Source organism: Solea solea, chromosome 21, assembly GCF_958295425.1.
Source record: "Solea solea chromosome 21, fSolSol10.1, whole genome shotgun sequence".
NCBI lineage: Eukaryota > Metazoa > Chordata > Actinopteri > Pleuronectiformes > Soleidae > Solea > Solea solea.
This window is the reverse complement of record NC_081154.1, coordinates 19,863,462-19,869,461: the sequence shown is the minus strand read 5'-3', so window position 1 is coordinate 19,869,461 and position 6,000 is coordinate 19,863,462.

The following is a 6,000-nucleotide window of genomic DNA, read 5'->3' as shown; positions in this document are numbered from 1 at the left end:
CACAGCCTATATTGCACTTAATCATTAAATTAAATTAAATTAAATTAAATTAAATTAAATTAAATTAAATTAAATTAAATTAAATTAAATTAAGCAAAACATAAATAAAATCAGTTGCAATATTTTCTCAAGGCTCTTTCAGTAACAAATTGAAAACATTTTTCCTTCTTTTTAACAGGTAAACAGCAAAATGTTATTTTCCTTCAAAGCTCAATGGCAAGATAAATGCAAAAATGAAACAGCATGTGTTACAAAACAAATCAGTGTGCTGCTCTGATCCTCACCAATGTCTGTCTAATAAAATTAGAAGTTAGTGCAAACTTGAAAAAGTGCAAAACAGTTACATGTTTCATAGTGCCTTCTTAAGTTATATTCTTTCATAACGACACACTGTCTCCACACACAAGACACACAGGCTTTCCATTTACTTCGGTGAACATTATTCTGCCTCCCACCTGTCTTGAAACCCCATGTTTTCAGCGTCTACCTTTCTATTTGCCTATTTGGGGGAGAGGGAGATGAAAATTGACGGCGATGTTTAGTCCTCCACTGTGACTGTGATGCTGTTCATGAAGGATGACACGGGATCGCGCTCGCTTGCGGGCACTCGCAGTGCATCTTGGGATTTGTAGTATGATGGTGCTGAGGGCACATAATACTGAAAGCCGGTTTTAATAGTAATTAAATATCATCCCGCGAGCCAGAGATAACTCATTCACGGGCCTTGATTCTGACATATGTGCTGTACAGGATAACCTCCCTACAGGAAGTAGAACTCCCGAAACAGGAAGTCAAGTCTAACATTGTCCAATCTTCACAAAACTTGATATGTGAGTCAAAGGAACGTCCCTGAACACGTTTACGGACACACCTTTCACAAAACAGGAAGTCAGCCATTTTAAACAGGAAGTGCCCTCTAACTTAGCACATGGACGCTGAAAATAGTCCAAGCTGAAAATAACTACTACCGCAAGCAATTAATGAACGGAAGATGAGCTAGAGGACTCGCACGGCGACGTGGGCGCAGGGAAACCCGCGAGCCGTCAAGCTCGAACCCGTTGATTACCGCTTGCGGTACTAGTTTAAATTGGAATTCTAAGTCAATAAAATACTTAGGAGTGATAATAACTCAGGAATATGACAGAATTTATGAGACAAATTACAGGCTAATCAACAATAAAATTCAAGAAGATGTAGCAAAGTGATCATTGTTAGTGATTTACCCAGGTTGTTGTACCTTTTTTTATCTCTCCCAGTTAAAGTACCAGATTCTCAATTCTCAGCATGGGACAAGCTAAAATCCAGGTTCATCTGGGCGGGTGCCAGGCCTAGGATACGATTCAAGACCCTTCAACTAGACAAAGAAAATGGAGGATTGGCATTGCCAAGTCTCAGAGATTATTATCAATTACCAATGTCTATTGGTGCTCTTCGTGTTATCAAGCCAGATGGAAGGACATTGAGATGAACCTGGGTCGGGCCCACCCACAGTCAGTGTTAGGTGGAAAATATCATATGGATCTTAAGGTTGAAAACTCAATTATGAGAGGAACGTTCGAAATATGGTATGACGTCGTTAAAAAATTCAAGTTAACAGGTGACTGTAAACTGTTGGTCTGGCCTTCTCACACCAGGTTCAGACCAGGTGTAATAGACAAAACCTTTAAACCTTTAAGAAGTGGAGAGACAAAGGAATAACAGCTATATGTACACTCATAGATAAGCAACATTTTAAATCATTTGGTCAACTTAAAAATGAGTTTGGATTGGACAACAGAGATTTTTACAGATTTCTTCAATTAAGAGACTTTTATGAGACAGAAATGAAGAAAGACCTCTCATTGGAAGGGAACGATGTGATTGAGGTGTTGACAGGTGCGTATAAGCTAACTCCATCAAAAATAGTCTCTAAACTGTATAGAGGTTTAATGAAATAACAAGGAAGGAATACATTGTATATAAAAGAGAAATGGGAAAAATAATTTAACATTGGGTTGTCTGAGAGTGACTGGCAGTCCATTTACAAGACCCAACACAAGTTCTAAGAGATGGAGGGAGTTTGGTTGGAAAAATTGAACACGTTTTTTTATTACACCACAAATTAAACATAAACAAATGGGTCAACAACAATTCTGTTGGAGACAATGTGGGCAATTGAATACCAGTCACTCTCATATATTCTGGTCCTGTATGAAAATACGAACATTTTGGAACGGGGTTCTGAGGATTGTGGGGGAAATTTTTGGATATAATATTCCTGATGACCCCAGATATATGTACCTGGGACTGATACCAGATGGGGTAATAGCTATAAACGATGTGTATCTGTTCAAGATCCTATCCCTTGCTGCTAAGAAGAAGTTGGCTGAAAACTGAACCACCTGGACTGAGCCACTGGCTTGATATTGTTGAAGAAATTCGATCAATGGAGCAAATGACCTACAGCCTATGGATGAAATCAGAGTTATGTACTGCAAGACAAAATGGCATCTTTATGCAAGATAGTAGTGTCTTCCCCCTGTATTTGTGTTTTGTTCTTGTTTTATTGAATGCAAAATAAAGTTTAAAAAAAAAAAGGGATTGGGTGGGTCAAGTTTACTTTAGTACTTGTGGGGTGATCATACTGGTTAGGAGGAAAATAGATTTTCGAGTACTGAAACGTTACTCTCATCAGGAAGGTAGATGGGTAATTTTGGATGCTGTGTTGGAGAGTCAGAAAATAACTTTTGTAAATGTTTATGCGCCTAACACTTCACAACCAGAGTTTTTTCACGTAATCTGCAATATAGTACGGAGTATAGGGAGTGATAACATCATAATTGGAGGAGACTTTAACCAGGTTAGGGATGTGTATTTGGATAAATCCTCTCAACCTAGGCCAGTTAATGACCCAGCACGTGCTGTGGTAGATGTGATGATGTAAGATCTGGGATTGGTCGATGTGTGGAGAATACTCTATCCCCAAGAAAAAGATTATACGTTTTTCTCTAACTCACACTCTACCTATTCCAGGATAGATTATTTCCTGATCTCCCGCTCGCTGGTGAGTCAGACTATTAGTGCCACAATTGGCAACATGGTTTTATCGGACCATGCCCCAGTCGATATAGCTTTATCTATTACAGAAAATACAAAATCTGCGATGTGGTGGCGCTTGAATAATCTATTACTAAATAGTGAGGAATGTTGTGAGTACATAATAATTTTGGGAGTTTAACGAGGGTTCAATTGATGATATTGGCATAACTTGGGATGCTTTCAAAGCCTACGTAAGGGGGCGTATTATTCAATATAGTTCTCGAATTAAAAAAGCGGACAGAGATAAATTACAGAAGCTCGAGCAAGACATCAAGGAACTTGAGAAGCAACATATGCAGCACCCTGAGAGGGGAATAAATATATATATAATATGGAATAAATTAATTAATAATAATCTGAATAAACTGAATAATAATCTACAGAAATAAGTTGAATATGCTCTGTTCTGTTCCAATCAAAAGTACTTTGAGCAAGGTGAGAGAGCAGGTAAGGTATTAGCACATAGGGTAAAACAGATGCAAACCTCTAATATAATTCCATCCATACTTGATCACAATAACAAGCTGGTAACAGATAAAAAAGCGATTAATGAAGTATTTCAAATATTTTATCAAAAATTATATATGTCTCAAGGAAACATTGATGAACAGAAAATGACGGATTTCTTTTCATCCATTAAAATTCCAACTCTCACAGAGGAACAAGGAAATATATTAGAAGGAGAAATTACGTTAGCAGTTAAACACGCAATTCACGGCCTCCGGTTAGGCAAAGCTCCTGGCAATGATGGATTCCATCTGATTTTTATAATAATTTGTTAAAGATCTTGCCCCAAGATTGTTAGCTGTTTACCAGGATGCTTTGCGGAAGGGTAAACTCCCAGCTAGTATGAGATCTGCTGTTATCACTTTACTCCATAAAAAAGGGAAAGACCCACAATGTTGTGGAAACTATCGTCCAATCTCGTTAATTAATGTTGATGAAAAAATCATCTCCAAGGTGCTTGCTGCCAGGCTGGAAAGGGTGCTTCCCAACCTGGTACATGCTGATCAGGTTGGGTTTGTAAAACACAGGTGCTCAGCTGACAATCTCCGCAGAATATTGCACATAATGTGGAAAAACAGGAATGATATAGACCTCCCTGGATGCAGAGAAGGATTTTGATAAAGTTGAATTTGCTTTCCTCTTTCATGCACTGGGGAAATTCGGGTTCGGCCCATCCTTCATGCAGTGGTTACAATTAGTATATACAGAGCCGATGGCTACAGTACTTACTAATGGTGTGATATCACCTTCATTCAAGCTTAGTCGTGGCACCAGACAGGGTTCGCCCCTGTCGCCGCTGATATTTGCCTTGTTTCTGGAACCACTGGCTATTGCATTGTCGGAAAGTAAAGACATTAAAGGGGTTCAAATGGGCTATGTAGTACATAAGCTTTTTTTATATGCTGATGACATTCTTTTGAGTACACAGCAGTATCCAAGATCTCTTCCATTATTGACAACAAAAACATTTTAATTGGCAAAAAAAACTATTATGTGGGAGAAATGGGCGAAAGCTGGAATAAACTTGCTTTGTGATCTAATTGGCGATAATGGTTTGAAATCATTTGATGAACTCAAGCAGGAGTATAGCCTTGCACAAGAGGATTTTTGGAAATGTTTGCAAATTGGGCACTGTATTAAGGGGAAGAGCCCGGATCATGTGACCAGCATTCAGGAATTGGTCCAGGTAACAAGGCATTAAAAATGTGGAGCCTCTAAATTTTATGTGATTTTCAGGGAGGCACGATCACCCCTCCTGGAAGGGTTGAGACTTTGCTGGGAGAAGGATGTGGGTGAACAGATTTCCTATGATAGCTGGGTGGAGTTGGTGGCATCCTGGTATAAATGTTCTCGTGAAGCACAATCACAGCTTACTCAGTACAAATTGTTGAACAGGAACCACTGGACCCCCAGTAAAATGGCAAAACTAAAACTCAAGGACAATGACACGTGTTGGAGGTGTGAGAAGGAAGAGGGTACGCTTGTACACATGTTATATTCTTGTGAAAAAAATGCACTTTTGTGGGTAAGGGTTGGGACCCTCTTAAATGATTTATTTGGATTACAACTCATCAAAACCCCAGCTCTGTGTATTCTGGGTCTGCTGCCAGACAATATCACCTTGACTGGAAGACAGAGATTATGGGTACGTTTGGCTACTACAACAGGATGTAGAATAATTCTGAGACACTGGAAGTCATCTACTCCATGCTGTTTTAAGGAATGAACTGAACAAATGACAAGAATGGCTACTTATGAGTGAGTCCCTTACAGAGTATTGGGGAGAGAGGATATCGTTAATCAAGTTTGGGGCTCCTTCTTGATGTCAATAGAGGGGTTGTCTGTGGATCTGATCTAACCGAAAGTAACGTTTATGTGGTGGAACGAGAGGTCAAATGTTAAACATAAGTGAAAGGCACACAATGTTGTTTGGTTATTTTATTTTCATTATTTATCTTTTTTAATTTTTAATTTTGAAAGGGGACAGTTGAGTATGTATTTATGTCTTGTATTTTGTGAAGGTGAAATATGTTGTACTGTCTACCAAAAATATTAATACAAAAAAATTGCTTTGTTGTTGACGTGTTATTTTGTTTTTAATGGAAACATTTTGACCTGACAGTTTGAAAGTTTGTATATTATTAATGTTTTATTTATTTTAACTTTGAATTTTAGATTTATATTAAAGTCGCACAGTCATTGTATCTGTATTTAAATATAATATGTACATATACAGTATATACACACACACTACAATGCTGTAATATATCTATTTCCACAGTGTATTATTTGTATTGTATATAAATAGATAATAAAGGAAGTGGATGTAATAATAATAAATTAAATGAAGTTAAATATTTAAAATGTGAAAATATTAACAATATATATGCATTTATTAAAAGTATTTCAGATGTT